The sequence below is a fragment of the Pseudophryne corroboree genome, chromosome 8 (genome assembly GCF_028390025.1).
Source record: "Pseudophryne corroboree isolate aPseCor3 chromosome 8, aPseCor3.hap2, whole genome shotgun sequence".
Lineage (NCBI taxonomy): Eukaryota > Metazoa > Chordata > Amphibia > Anura > Myobatrachidae > Pseudophryne > Pseudophryne corroboree.
In genome coordinates, this window is record NC_086451.1 from 459352021 (window position 1) to 459366970 (window position 14950).

The 14950-nt window shown below is 45.0% G+C and overlaps 1 long non-coding RNA gene across 1 annotated transcript in view; it reads left to right on the forward strand.

Annotated features, from left to right (window-relative positions):
* LOC134947971 (uncharacterized) overlaps nucleotides 1-14393 on the forward strand; it is a 63627-nt gene extending 49234 nt beyond the window's left edge. Inside the window, exons 2-3 of the long non-coding RNA XR_010182885.1 lie at nucleotides 11767-12032; nucleotides 13813-14393. This is a non-coding gene — a long non-coding RNA (uncharacterized LOC134947971). The remainder of the gene's footprint in view (nucleotides 1-11766; nucleotides 12033-13812) is intronic.
* The last annotated feature ends 557 nt before the right edge of the window (nucleotides 14394-14950 follow it).

Below are 14950 nucleotides of genomic sequence, written 5' to 3' on the forward strand. Positions count from 1 at the left end.
TTAAGATCCCACGGTGCCACTGGGGGCACAACCGGGGGTTGTATATGTAGTACTCCTTTTACAAAAGTCTGGACTTCAGGAACTGAAGCCAATTCTTTCTGGAAGAAAATCGACAGGGCCGAAATTTGAACCTTAATGGACCCCAATTTGAGGCCCATAGACAATCCTGTTTGCAGGAAATGTAGGAATCGACCCAGTTGAAATTCCTCCGTGGGGGCCTTCCTGGCCTCACACCACGCAACATATTTCCTCCAAATGCGGTGATAATGTTGTGCAGTCACCTCCTTCCTGGCCTTTACCAGTGTAGGAATGACCTCTTCCGGAATGCCTTTTTCCTTTAGAATTCGGCGTTCAACCGCCATGCCGTCAAACGCAGCCGCGGTAAGTCTTGGAATAGACACGGTCCCTGCTGAAGCAGGTCCCGTCTTAGAGGTAGAGGCCACGGATCCTCCGTGAGCATCTCTTGAAGTTCCGGGTACCAAGTTCTTCTTGGCCAATCCGGAGCCACTAGTATCGTTCTTACTCCCTTTTGCCGTATAATTCGCAGTACTTTTGGTATGAGAGGCAGAGGAGGGAACACATACACTGACTGGAACACCCACGGTGTTACCAGAGCGTCCACAGCTATTGCCTGAGGATCTCTTGACCTGGCGCAATACCTGTCCAGTTTTTTGTTGAGGCGGGACGCCATCATATCCACCATTGGTTTTTCCCAACGGTTCACAATCATGTGGAAGACTTCTGGATGAAGTCCCCACTCTCCCGGGTGTAGATCGTGTCTGCTGAGGAAGTCTGCTTCCCAGTTGTCCACTCCCGGAATGAATACTGCTGACAGTGCTATCACATGATCTTCCGCCCAGCGAAGAATCCTTGCAGCTTCTGCCATTGCTGTCCTGCTTCTTGTGCCGCCCTGTCTGTTTACGTGGGCGACTGCCGTGATGTTGTCCGACTGGATCAACACCGGCTGACCCTGAAGCAGGGGTTTTGCCAGACTTAGAGCATTGTAAATCGCTCTTAGCTCCAGTATATTTATGTGAAGAGACATCTCCAGGCTTGACCATACTCCCTGGAAGTTTCTTCCTTGTGTGACCGCTCCCCAGCCTCTCAGACTGGCATCCGTGGTCACCAGGACCCAGTCCTGTATGCCGAATCTGCGGCCCTCTAACAGATGAGCACTCTGCAACCACCACAGAAGAGACACCCTTGTCCGTGGCGATAAGGTTATCCGCTGATGCATCTGCAGATGCGATCCGGACCATTTGTCCAGCAGATCCCACTGAAAAGTTCGTGCGTGGAATCTGCCGAATGGAATCGCTTCGTAAGAAGCCACCATCTTTCCCAGGACTCTTGTGCATTGATGCACAGACACTGTCCCTGGTTTTAGGAGGTTCCTGACAAGTTCGGATAACTCCCTGGCTTTCTCCTCCGGAAGAAACACCTTTTTCTGAACCGTGTCCAGAATCATTCCCAGGAACAGCAGACGTGTCGTCGGGGTCAACTGAGATTTTGGAAAATTCAGAATCCACCCGTGTTGTTGCAGCACTAGTTGGGTTAGTGCTACTCCGTCTTCCAGCTGTTCTCTGGATCTTGCCCTTATCAGGAGATCGTCCAAGTAAGGGATAATTAATACGCCTCTTCTTCGTAGAAGGATCATCATTTCGGCCATTACCTTGGTAAAGACCCGAGGTGCCGTGGACAATCCAAACGGCAGCGTCTGAAACTGATAATGACAGTTTTGCACCACGAACCTGAGGTACCCTTGATGTGAAGGGCAAATTGGGACATGCAGGTAAGCGTCCTTTATGTCCAGGGACACCATAAAGTCCCCTTCTTCCAGATTCGCTATCACTGCTCTGAGTGACTCCATCTTGAACTTGAATTTTTGTATGTACAGGTTCAAAGATTTGAGATTTAGAATAGGTCTTACCGAGCCGTCCGGCTTCGGTACCACAAATAGCGTGGAGTAATACCCCTTTCCCTGTTGTAGGAGGGGTACCTTGACTATCACCTGCTGAGCAAACAGCTTGTGAATGGCTTCCAATACCGTCGCCCTGTCCGAGGGAGACGTTGGCAAAGCAGACTTTAGGAACCGGCGAGGGGGAGACTTCTCGAATTCCAACCTGTAACCCTGAGATACTACCTGTAGAATCCAGGGGTCCACCTGTGAGCAAGCCCACTGTGCGCTGAAATTCTTGAGTCGACCCCCCACCGTTCCTGAGTCCGCTTGTAAGGCCCCAGCGTCATGCTGAGGGCTTTGCAGAACCCTGGGAGGGCTTCTGTTCCTGGGCAGGGGCTGCTTGCTGCCCTCTCTTACCCCTTCCTCTGCCCCGAGGCAGATATGACTGTCCTTTTGTCCGCTTGTTCTTATAGGAACGAAAGGACTGCGGCTGAAAAGACGGTGTCTTTTTCTGTTGGGAGGGGGTCTGAGGTAAAAGAGTGGATTTTCCGGCAGTTGCCGTGGCCACCAGATCCGATAGACCGACGCCAAATAATTCCTCCCCTTTATACGGCAATACTTCCATATGTCGTTTGGAATCCGCATCACCTGACCACTGTCGCGTCCATAAACTCCTTCTGGCAGATATGGACATCGCATTTACTCTCGATGCCAGAGTGCAAATATCTCTCTGCGCATCTCGCATATAAAGGAAAGCATCCTTTAATTGCTCTATAGTCAATAAAATACTGTCCCTATCCAGGGTATCAATATTTTCAGTCAGGGAATCCAACCAGACGACCCCAGCACTGCACATCCAGGCTGAGGCGATGGCTGGTCGCAGTATAACACCAGTATGAGTGTATATACTTTTCAGGGTAGTTTCCAGCCTCCTATCAGCTGGATCCTTGAGGGCGGCCGTATCAGGAGACGGTAACGCCACTTGTTTCGATAAGCGTGTGAGCGCCTTATCCACCCTAGGGGGTGTTTCCCAGCGCGCCCTAACCTCTGGCGGGAAAGGGTATAATGCTAATAACTTTTTTGAAATTAGCATTTTTCTATCTGGGTTAACCCACGCTTCATCACATACATCATTTAATTCCTCTGATTCAGGAAAAACTACAGGTAGTTTTTTCACCCCCCACATAATACCCCTTTTTGTGGTACTTGTAGTATCAGAGATATGCAAAGCCTCCTTCATTGCCGTGATCATATAACGTGTGGCCCTACTTGAAAATACGTTTGTTTCATCACCGTCGACACTAGATTCAGTGTCTGTGTCTGGGTCTGTGTCGACCGACTGAGGTAAAGGGCGCTTTACAGCCCCTGACGGTGTCTGAGACGCCTGGGCAGGTACTAACTGGTTTGCCGGCCGTCTCATGTCGTCAACTGATTTTTGTAATGTGCTGACATTATCACGTAATTCCATAAACAAAGCCATCCATTCCGGTGTCGACTCCCTGGGGGGTGACATCACCATTATCGGCAATTGCTCTGCCTCCACGCCAACATCGTCCTCATACATGTCGACACACACGTACCGACACACAGCAGACACACAGGGAATGCTCTTATCGAAGACAGGACCCCACTAGCCCTTTGGGGAGACAGAGGGAGAGTTTGCCAGCACACACCCAAGCGCTATAATATATATGGGAACAACCCTATATAAGTGTTGTTCCTTATAGCCGCTTAAATATATAAAAATATCGCCAAAATATGCCCCCCCTCTCTGTTTTACCCTGTTTCTGTAGTGCAGTGCAGGGGAGAGTCCTGGGAGCCTTCCTCACAGCGGAGCTGAGCAGGAAAATGGCGCTGTGTGCTGAGGAGAATAAGCCCCGCCCCCTATTCCGGTGGGCTTTTCTCCCGGAGTTTTAGACATTTGGCATGGGTTAAATACATACATATAGCCTTAATGGCTATATGTGATGTATTCTTTTGCCATAAAAGGTATTATATATTGCTGCCCAGGGCGCCCCCAGCAGCGCCCTGCACCCTCCGTGACCGTCTGGTGTGAAGTGTGTGACAACAATGGCGCACAGCTGCAGTGCTGTGCGCTACCTTCATGAAGACTGAAGAGCCTTCTGCCGCCTGTTTCCGGACCTTCAATCTTCAGCATCTGTAAGGGGGGTCGGCGGCGCGGCTCCGGGACGAACCCCAGGGTGAGACCTGTGTTCCGACTCCCTCTGGAGCTAATGGTGTCCAGTAGCCTAAGAATCCAATCCATCCTGCACGCAGGTGAGTTGAAATTCTCTCCCCTAAGTCCCTCGATGCAGTGAGCCTGTTGCCAGCAGGACTCACTGAAAATAAAAAACCTAAAAAACTTTTTCTAAGCAGCTCTTTAGGAGAGCCACCTAGATTGCACCCTGCTCGACCTAACTGGGGCTTGGAGGAGGGTCATAGGGGGAGGAGCCAGTACACACCATGTGATCCTAAAAGCTTACTTTTTGTGCCCTGTCTCCTGCGGTGCCGCTATTCCCCATGGTCCTGACGGAGTCCCCAGCATCCACTTAGGACGTTAGAGAAATCAGGGCTATTTACCTTTTTGTGTCTTACATTCAATTTTCTTTCTTTTCTAGAAGCCCCGATATCCATATAACCCAAAATAGACCTTTTAACGACGTGAAAATGACATTTTCCATAAAAACATCCTCTATGTACACTTTCAGAGTGACTCCAGCGGTGTGATAAATACGTGACCTTTGCATTATATAATTAGTCCGCCATTGCGCTCAAGAACTTGTTTTTTCTTTAATGCTGTATCATTTTGGCGGCTGTAATTCCTTAAAAAAACCCACATAGAATAATACAAATACGTGCGGCAGTCAAAGCCATCGCCAAATAATTCTCATTTATGCTAAAACTCACTCGCTTGATCCAGCTGTTAAAACTAATCATACTCTTTTCTACTTCTCATATTCTCTGCTGAAATGTCCGTGGTACAATGGTCGACACAAATGAAAGTGTAACTGCCTGCAAAGCACAAAATAAGTGCAGTATGAGAAAATAATTGTTTTAAATGTCATACAATGTGGAATGAGCTGCCTTTCAGACATAACAGGAGAAAGGGAAAATAGGGTGATTAAGCTGCATGTCAGACATATGCATTTTCATTTAGCCGAATTTATCATTTTCCTTTTCATTTGCAAAGAACAGGTTTGATGGTGCATTTAAGAACAGATTGCCTGGGTGACAGCGGTATCTTGTAGCATACCAAATGAGCACAGAGAGGTTACTTGTAGCACTGCCGGTGCTTCCGGGCGCCGCTGATATTAAAGCGGTCTGACAGTCTCCGCAGATAAACTAATAACTCATGACATTTCCTTAAACATTAGAAAGTGATGTTCTAGGTTGCAAATTCTATATAACAACTATGGGCCTAATTCAGACCTGATCGCTAGCAGGTGATTTTTTCAGCGCTGCAATCAGATAGTCGCCGCCTACAGGGGGAGTGTGTTTTAGCTGTGCAAGTGTGCGATTGCATGTGTAGCAGAGCTGTACAAACAGATCTTGTGCAGTCTCTGCACAGCCCAGGACTTACCCAGCCGCAGCGATCACATCAGCCTGTCCGGGACCGGAATTGACACCAGACACCCGCCCTGCAAACGCCTGGACACACCTGCGTTTTTCCAACCACTCCCAGAAAACGGTTAGTTGCCACCCACAAACGCCTTCTTCCTGTCAATCTCCTTGCGCTCGGCTGTGCGAACAGATCCTTCGTACAAACTCATCGCTGAGCGGCGATCCGCTTTGTACCCGTGCGACGCGCCTGCACATTGCGGTGCATACACATGCGCAGTCTAGACCTGATCGCCCGCTGTACGTAAACGCAGCCTAGCGATCAAATCTGAATTAACCCCTAAGGACGGCATGCTAACAGGGCCAGATTAGCAATGAGGCAGATGGAGGTACAGCTCCAGGCCTGCACATAAAGATAGGCCCATCATCTTGTCAGCAGGATGTTGATGACCATCCACTCAGCTGCTAAGTATTACAATTGTCATGCTGCTGTCCCTAAAATGGTCCGGACACGCCTGCATCGTCTGGACCACCCCTCCCTAACGCCACATCGCCGCGGCTATAATCTGAAAAATGCCCGTTTGCAATTTTTGGACTATTGCAACTGAACCTGATTTAGGCCCAAGGTCCCCTCCTATTTATACCATTGTGATCATCTCTATATTCAGTGCATGGAAAGTCTACTCCAGAGGGCAGATAACTCCCAAACACAGCATTTTTATATAGGAAGATATCTCTGTTACATGACTAATTATTCCTTTATTACAAATTGAAATCACAAGCATTGTTTTAAGGACTAAAGGGGTTATTCAGGTTTGTTAGCAATTGGGCAAAACCATGTGCAGTGCAGGGGAGGCAGATGTAACATGTGCAGAGAGAGTTAGATTTGGGTGGGTTATATTGTTTCTGTGCAGGGTAAATACTGGCTGCTTTATTTTTACACTGCAATTTAGATTTCAGTTTGAATACACCCCACCCAAATTTAACTCTCTCTGCACATGTTACATCTGCCCCACCTGCAGTGCACATTGGGGGTGATTCAGACCTGATCGCTGCTGTGTGTTTTTGCACAGCGGGGGATCAGGTACTGACTGCGCATGCGTATGCACCGCAATGCACACTTGCGTCAGACAGCAACAAAGGGCGTCACTAGTCAGCGACGGGATGGTGTGAAAAATCCGATCACACAGGCGTCCGCAAGGTGAATGACAGGAGGAAGCCGTCTGTGGGTGGTAACTGACCATTTACTGGGGGTGTCCGGAAAAACGCAGGCGTACCCAATCGTTTTCAGGGAGGGTGTCTGACGTCAGCTCCGGCCCAGATCAGACTGTTGTGATCGCACTGTTGGAGTAAGTTTTGCCTAATTGCGAACTTTTTTGGTTTGCTAACAAACTTGAATAAGGCGCTGAGGGCCTAATTCAGATCTGTTCACTCATAGGGTTTTTTTGCAGTCCTGTGTTCGCATAGTCGCCGCCCACAGCGGAGTGTATTTTCACTTTGCAAGTGTGCGAACGCACGTGTAGCAGAGCGGTATAAACAGATTTTGTGCAGTATCTGCGCAGCCCAGGACGTACTCAGCCGCTGCGAACACATCAACCTGTCCGGGACCGGAACTGACGTCAGGAACCCTCCCTGCAAACGGTTGGACACGCCTGCGTTTTTCCAACCACTCCCTGAAAACGGTCAGTTACCACCCACAAACGCCCTCTTCCTGTCAATCTTCTTGCGAATGGATCCTTCGCACAAACCCATTGCTGAGCGGTGATCCGCTTTGTACCCGTGCAACTTGCCTGTGAATTGCGGTGCATATGCATGCGCAGTTTAGACCTGATCGCCCGCTGTACTAAAACGCAGCCTAGCGATCAGGTCTGGATTAGGCCCTTAGTGCAATAAATAGATACAGGATAAAAAGCTCAATTTGCATAGCACATCATGCCAGTTAGCTTGCTGAAGATGCTTCTGTGTGAATATGTATGGTGTATATCTGTTGCCTTGTAAGCCAATTAAACTGGATTTTTTTTAAAAGAACAGAAAGCAGAACATGCTGAATATATTTAGATAATTCTAAGCACTTCAGTTATTTCAGGTATATTGAGCCCCTCACTGATATACAAGGTCAAACTTATTTTTCTCAAAACGTTGCAATACTTGGTCTGTGCTTTCTAAGTAAGAAATACATGGAAATGGCCATGTTATTTACTTATTATTATTTCCAGAAACTACTGTACCTTAAAACTAATTTATTTAATATGTATGAATTCAATTGTAGTGAGCTGCCTATTAATCGTTTAGCATTTTACTGCTGCACTGTGGAATGCCCTTCATGAAAACTTTCAACGGAGGATAAAAAAGACTTTCAGCAGTAGCTGTTAGCTATGTATAAGCTTCACTTAATGAAAGTCTCAAACAAAAGAATAATTACTAAATACAGTCATTGAATTACAATGTTACCTAGTATTCTGAGGCAAATTAACTGATATTTAGCATAGACAGAAGCAAACAGAAATACTACTACTTAATATGATTCATTTTAATAAGATTTGCAAACCAAGGTTGTTGTCGTCGTCTTCTTCTTCTTCTTCTTCTTCTTCTTCTTCTTCTCCTCCTCCCCTTTCTTTTCCTCCTCCTCCTTCTCCTCCTCCTCCTCCCCCCCTTTCTTCTCCTCCTCCTCCTCCTCCCCTTTCTTCTCCTCCTCCCCTTTCTTCTTCTCCTTCTCCTCCCCTTTCTTCTCCTACTCCTTCTCCTTCTTCTCCTCCTTCTCCTTCTCCTCCATCTCCTTCTCCTGCCCTTTCTTCTCCTCCTCCTCCTCCTCCTCCCCTTTCTTCTTCTTCTCCTCCTCCTCCCCTTTCTTCTTCTTCTTCTTCTTCTTCTTCTTCTTCTCCTTCTCCTCCTCCTCCCCTTTCTTCTCCTCCTCCTTCTCCTCCTCCTCCCCTTTCTTCTCCTCCTCCTCCTTCTTCTTCTCCTTCTTCTTCTTCTTCTTCTCCTCCTTATTCTACTACTTCTCCTTCTTCTTCTTCTTCTTCTTCTTCTTCTTCTTCTTCTTCTTCTTCTTCTTCTTCTTCTTCTTCTTCTCTTCTCCTCCTCCTCCTCCTCCTCCTCCCCTTCCTCCTCCTCCTCTCCTTTCTTCTCCTCCTCCTCCTCCTTCTTCTCCTTCACCTCCTCCTCCTCCTCCTCCCCTTTCTTCTCCTCCTCCTTCTTCTTCTCCTCCATCTTCTTCTACTACTTCTCCTTCTTCGTCTTCTTCTCCTCCTCCTTCTCCTCCTCCTCCCCTTTCTTCTCCTCCTTCTCCTCTCCTTTCTTCTTCTTCTTCTTCTTCTTCTTCTTCTTCTCCTCCTCCCCTTTCTTCTTCTTCCTCTTCTTCTTCCCATCTATATGCCAGCGGAAAAGTTCTGCCAACCCTCTATAGTGTAGACTTTCATACACCTAACAGCTCCTTCCTACCTGCCTGCTTACAAGAACCATCCAGCAACCTTAATTTAATTGTGTCCAACAATAGGGAGAACATGCACTGCACAATTGTTATGCTATCATCTGTGCAAACTTATGGAGCTTTGTCTGTGCTTCTATCATTAGTGCCCCCTGTTGTCTCCCCCAGCTTTCTTCTTGAACTTGCATATTAGGAGCATTGGGTGACACTATTTTGAGGAGACTACTAAGCCAACTTTTCCTTGCTCATTTTTTAGTTTCCATTGTTTATTGTGGTTCTCTGTGTTCCTATTAGTCTATCGCAAACCCAATGACATGATACCACACTCACGGAAACGTCACACATATCTATTAACTACAACCTTAAGCAGGCATACAGACACTTCCAGTAAGACCGGTTGCTTTGTAGGGGGTGGCATACCTAAGCCCCCTCATCCTGGCATCACAGAGGCATACAGTAGTGACAACTCTCCTTTGCTCCTAGGCTCCTACAATAACCGGGGCCCGGGTAATCCATACATGCTTCGTTCTTCTCTGCACTTTTGATCTCAAGTCATTAATTGCTAAAATACTATTACAGTATGCCTCAATTAAATTGACTGCTCATTTCTTGAAAGAGATAAAGGAGATATACTGTATATTTGGGAAAAGAAAGTAAATAATGGAACTGTACTACACAGTTTTATAACAAGAATATTAACATGAGACACACAAAATGGTAATTACATATATATATATATATATATATATACTGCTCAAAAAAATAAAGGGAACACTAAAATAACACATCCTAGATCTGAATGAATGAAATATTCTTATTAAATACTTTGTTCTTTACATAGTTGAATGTGCTGACAACAAAATCACACAAAAATTATCAATGGAAATCAAATTTATTAACCCATGGAGGTCTGGATTTGGAGTCACACTCAAAATTAAAGTGGAAAAACACACTACAGGCTGATCCAACTTTGATGTAATGTCCTTAAAACAAGTCAAAATGAGGCTCATTAGTGTGTGTGGCCTCCACGTGCCTGTATGACCTCCCTACAATGCCTGGGCATGCCCCTGATGAGGTGGCGGATGGTTTCCTGAGGGATCTCCTCCCAGACCTGGACTAAAGCATCCACCAACTCCTGGACAGTCTGTGGTGCAACGTGGCGTTGGTGGGTGGAGCGAGACATGATGTCCCAGATGTGCTCAATTGGATTCAGGTCTGGGGAACAGGCGGGCCAGTCCATAGCATCAATGCCTTCGTCTTGCAGGAACTGCTGACACACTCCAGCCACATGAGGTCTAGCATTGTCTTGCATTAGGAGGAACCCAGGTCCAATCGCACTAGCATATGGTCTCACAAGGGGTCTGAGGATCTCATCTCGGTACCTAATGGCAGTCAGGCTACCTCTGGTGAGCACATGGAGGGCTGTGCGGCCCCCCAAAGAAATGCCACCCCACACCATTACTGACCCACTGCCAAACCGGTCATGCTGGAGGATGTTGCAGGCAGCAGAAAGTTCTCCTTGGTGTCTCCAGACTCTGTCATGTTTGTCACATGTGCTCAGTGAGAACCTGTTTTCATCTGTGAAGAGCACAGGGCGCCAGTGGCGAATTTGCCAATCTTGGTGTTCTCTGGCAAATGCCAAACGTCCTGCACCGTGTTGGGCTGTAAGCACAACCCCCACCTGTGGACGTCGGGCCCTCATACCACCCTCATGGAGTCTGTTTCTGATCGTTTGAGTAGACACATGCACATTTGTGGCTTGCTGGAGGTCATTTTGCAGGGCTCTGGCAGTGCTCCTCCTGTTCCTACTTGCACAAAGGCGGAGGTAGCGGTCCTGCTGCTGGGTTGTTGCCCTCCTACGGCCTCCTCCACGTCTCCTGATGTACTGGCCTGTCTCCTGGTAGCGCCTCCATGCTCTGGACACTACGCTGACAGACACAGCAAACCTTCTTGCCACAGCTCGCATTGATGTGCCATCCTGGATGAGCTGCACTACCTGAGCCACTTGTGTGGGTTGTAGACTCCGTCTCATGCTACCACTAGAGTGAAAGCACCGCCAGCTTTCAAAAGTGACCAAAACATCAGCCAGAAAGCATAGGAGCTGAGAAGTGGTCTGTGGTCACCACCTGCAGAACAACTCCTTTATTGGGGGTGTCTTGCTAATTGCCTATAATTCCCACCTGTTGTCTATTCCATTTGCACAACAGCATGTGAAATTGATTGTCAATCAGTGTTGCTTCCTAAGTGGACAGTTTGATTTCACAGAAGTGTGATTGACTTGGAGTTACATTGTGTTGTTTAAGTGTTCCCTTTATTTTTTTGAGCAGTATATATATATATATATATATATATAAAACACTCACTTCTCCAGCGATGCAGAAAAAGTAGACAAGCCAGCACTCATGTGTAGATGAAAGAAAAGCAGGATTATTCCTTAACCAAACGGCATGGTGAAGTACAGCAAATACAGCAAACACAGCCCGACAGCTGTTTCAACCGACTGGTCTTCCTCAGGGGCTCCAGTTTTTCTGCATCGCTGTAGAAGTGAGTGTTTTATATTTATTGCTGCCTTGCACCACCATTTTTTGCTTTACATATATAGGTTTTGAGTGCTGTCGTGATTTCCTATATATATATATATATATATATATATATATATATACTGTATATATATATATATATATATATATATATGTATATATATATATATATATATATACACAGTATATATATATATATATATACTTGTGTGTGCATGTGTGTCTGTGTGTATGTTGTACAGTATATGTAAATTTTACTCCGTTGTCACAATAGCTATTTGTTAACTATAAGGTAAATATGACAGAATGTGACCACTAATTGCAAATGATTTTATTATACCCAGGTACCAGGGTACATGACTTAAACAACGGAAGAACTTTCCATTTAACTAATGCTTCCATGAAAGACAAATAAACAATTATGTTTATCCTTCAAGTGCTCTGTGCTACTGTAGCCTACCTCTTGGTCATTGTTCCTGATCAGGAGCCTGGGGTAGCCGTCTGTTTCCTGCGCTGGGCTTGCTGCTACAACAGCTGCAGACCACCGAGCCCCATGCCACTTCCATTACATGTACGGGCATATGGAAAGAACAGCATCAGCACCTCGGAGGTAATTATATGTGCAAATGGCTACTTAAAAGTAATAATGACTCTTGTTGATAAATAATAGTGGAACACAATGTATCTGAAGCCGACACGCGTTCAGAAGTGCTCGCAATATTACAAAATTTCAATTTTTTTCTGAAGGAATAAAAAAGAAAATACAATAAGCTACTTCTATATCCTGCTTCAATCATTCATTTGTAAGCAGCAGATTAATTAATCTACGGTACTGTAGGAATGATACAATATCCGTGCTGACAAAGGGCGTTATGCAGTGATCTAATGCCAATGACTAATAGATAAATGACGTGAAAAAGATACTTGAAATAACTGTATTTCCATCTTTAAATATTTGCTTTGTGGTCGGCACTGGGGAAGGTGCGGTAGGTTTTTGGAATGAAGGGGATCAAGAAATTCGTTGATGATCAGACAAAGGTGACAATGAGGACATCAGAGTTCCAGCCTTCTAATGGAAATGAAGATGAGCTGTGAGACGGTAGATCACTGGAGATACTGTATGGACCAAACTATGATATATTAAGCCCAGAGAAGGCAGAAAGACGTGATAAAGCGGTGATAAGTGCAAGGTGATAACGCACCAGCCAATCAGCTCATAACTGTTAATTTACATAATGGAGCTGATTGGCTGGCACGTTATCACCTTGCACTCATCACCGCTTTATCACTTCTTCATGCCTTCTCCAGGCTTAATACATCTGCCCCCATGTCCTTGTTAAATGCAGTGCAGACAAACTTTTATGGGGAGTTGGGCTACAAGACAAGGTTATGGCGTGGAAAGGCTATGGGCAGTTGGCGGTATAGGTAAGGTAAAAGTAGAATAGAGAGCAAGATACAAGGAATCTAGGAAAGAAGAGAGGAAGAGAGCGGAGATCAGATCATAAAGGTGGAACACAAATGGTAACTGTGTCTTGTTACTGAGATGGCAACTGTTGGAAATGATGTATGTACAGGTGTTAGTATTGTAGAGTTATATAGGCACACACCAGCATTGACTCAAGCTATGAACAGCCCAGTTACTTATAGAACAAACAAAGTGTTAAGAAGGTAAGTTTGCGCTTAAGGTGTAAAGCAGCCCACAGCCAGTGGAAAAGGTAACACCAGGACCTTAGACATACAACTCATACAAAGAAATACCACTGTTTATATAGGCGCTTGGCAGTGTAACGGACAATTTCAATAGTTCCTTTGTTGTTCATAAATGTTTCCTTAAACAGAAATAAAATACAACAAATAGTGCAGATGGTAATATTCAGATTTTATCATGCAAAGAGGCACTAATTCCAGACTCCTACCAGAATAAACAATGAATAAAGAGCTTGTTATCAAACCGTCAGACAAGGGGGGAGGTGTTGTCCTTCTAGATAGAAAAGACTATGAAGCCGAAGTTTAAAGAAGTACATCAGTGCGATACAACACATATTTTACATTTTTTTTGTTTGAAAAAAGTGAATAGAAACATCAGACATCAAGAATCGATGTCGATATTAGCACGCACTGAAATGGAAATGATTTTTAATTATAAAACTTTAATACCGAATGGCCTCAACAAAGATTTTGAGATCAAGTGGTTTCTCTGATGGACTGTTCCCCTTTTCTTGTATTTCATCTATTTCATTTATTCTATTCATTTTAATCAGATTGGATGTATATTGTTTTAATGCATTTTAGCTTAAAGTAGTATCTAGGTATTAATATTATCTCTTTTTATATATTTTAATTTTATGATGATGCTGCTAAATATGATATTGGCCACTACAAACAATAAGATGGCCGCCGCAACAATATAAACAAACAGCGCGGAAGGAGGAAATACGTCACCGGAAGTGATGTCAGCTGGAACGCAAAGGATAGCGGAAGTGCCGTGATGTGGAATACAAACGGAGCCGCGACTTCCGGTGACCACGAGCGGGAAGTTAAAAATCAACGACAGCTGAAGGGACATATCTGTTTGAAAAAACGGACTGGATGAATCACTTCCTAGCATGCGCTGTATAGGATTTTTAGTTGGTTAGGAATTCCATGTCTGGCATTAGGTTATGGATACTAATCCCTCCCCCAATTGTTAGGGGTATAAATATCTGTATTGGCAACTGACCTCCTTATACCTTGAATAAGATACCCTGGGTGGTATCGAAACGCGTTGGTCAGGAGGAAAGGAGAATATCTATTGGACTCTCTGCTGTGTGGAACATCTGTCCAGGGACGCCTGTGATATACACTTATGCGATTTTAGTCTACCTGTGTGTAGACCATCATCTCTGGTGAGAGTCCACCTTATATTCTCCCTGTGGTTTTTTTATCAAATTGTTTTTAGAATTTTATGGGAATAAAAAGCTGTATTACACTACGTGGAGTTTTCCATTTTTGTTTTATATAAATTCATGGAGTATGACACCATCATGATGAAAAGAACGTGACCGGCAGTGGCCCGCTTCCTCACGCTTGTTTGTCTACATTTAGTAGACCACCTCTTCTGGTAGGAGTCTGGAATTAGTGCCTCTTTGCATGATAAAATCTGAATATTACCATCTGCACTATTTGTTGTATTTTATTTCTGTTTAAGGAAACATTTATGAACAACAAAGGAACTATTGAAATTGTCCGTTACACTGCCAAGCGCCTATATAAACAGTGGTATTTCTTTGTATGAGCCCAGTTACTTAACCAGTGGTGTTGGTTTATTTTCTAAATAGCAGGTACAGTCGTACTCACTGTTGCATCTACACTGGTGACAAGATAGGTATGATTCGTGGAACTACACATCCCAGCAAGTTGTACTGCATTTGCTGATTATGTCAAATGAATTTCATGATTGAATAGCCTAGGTATGATTCGTGGAACTACACATCCCAGCAAGTTGTACTGCATTTGCTGATTATGTCAAATGAATTTCATGATTGAATA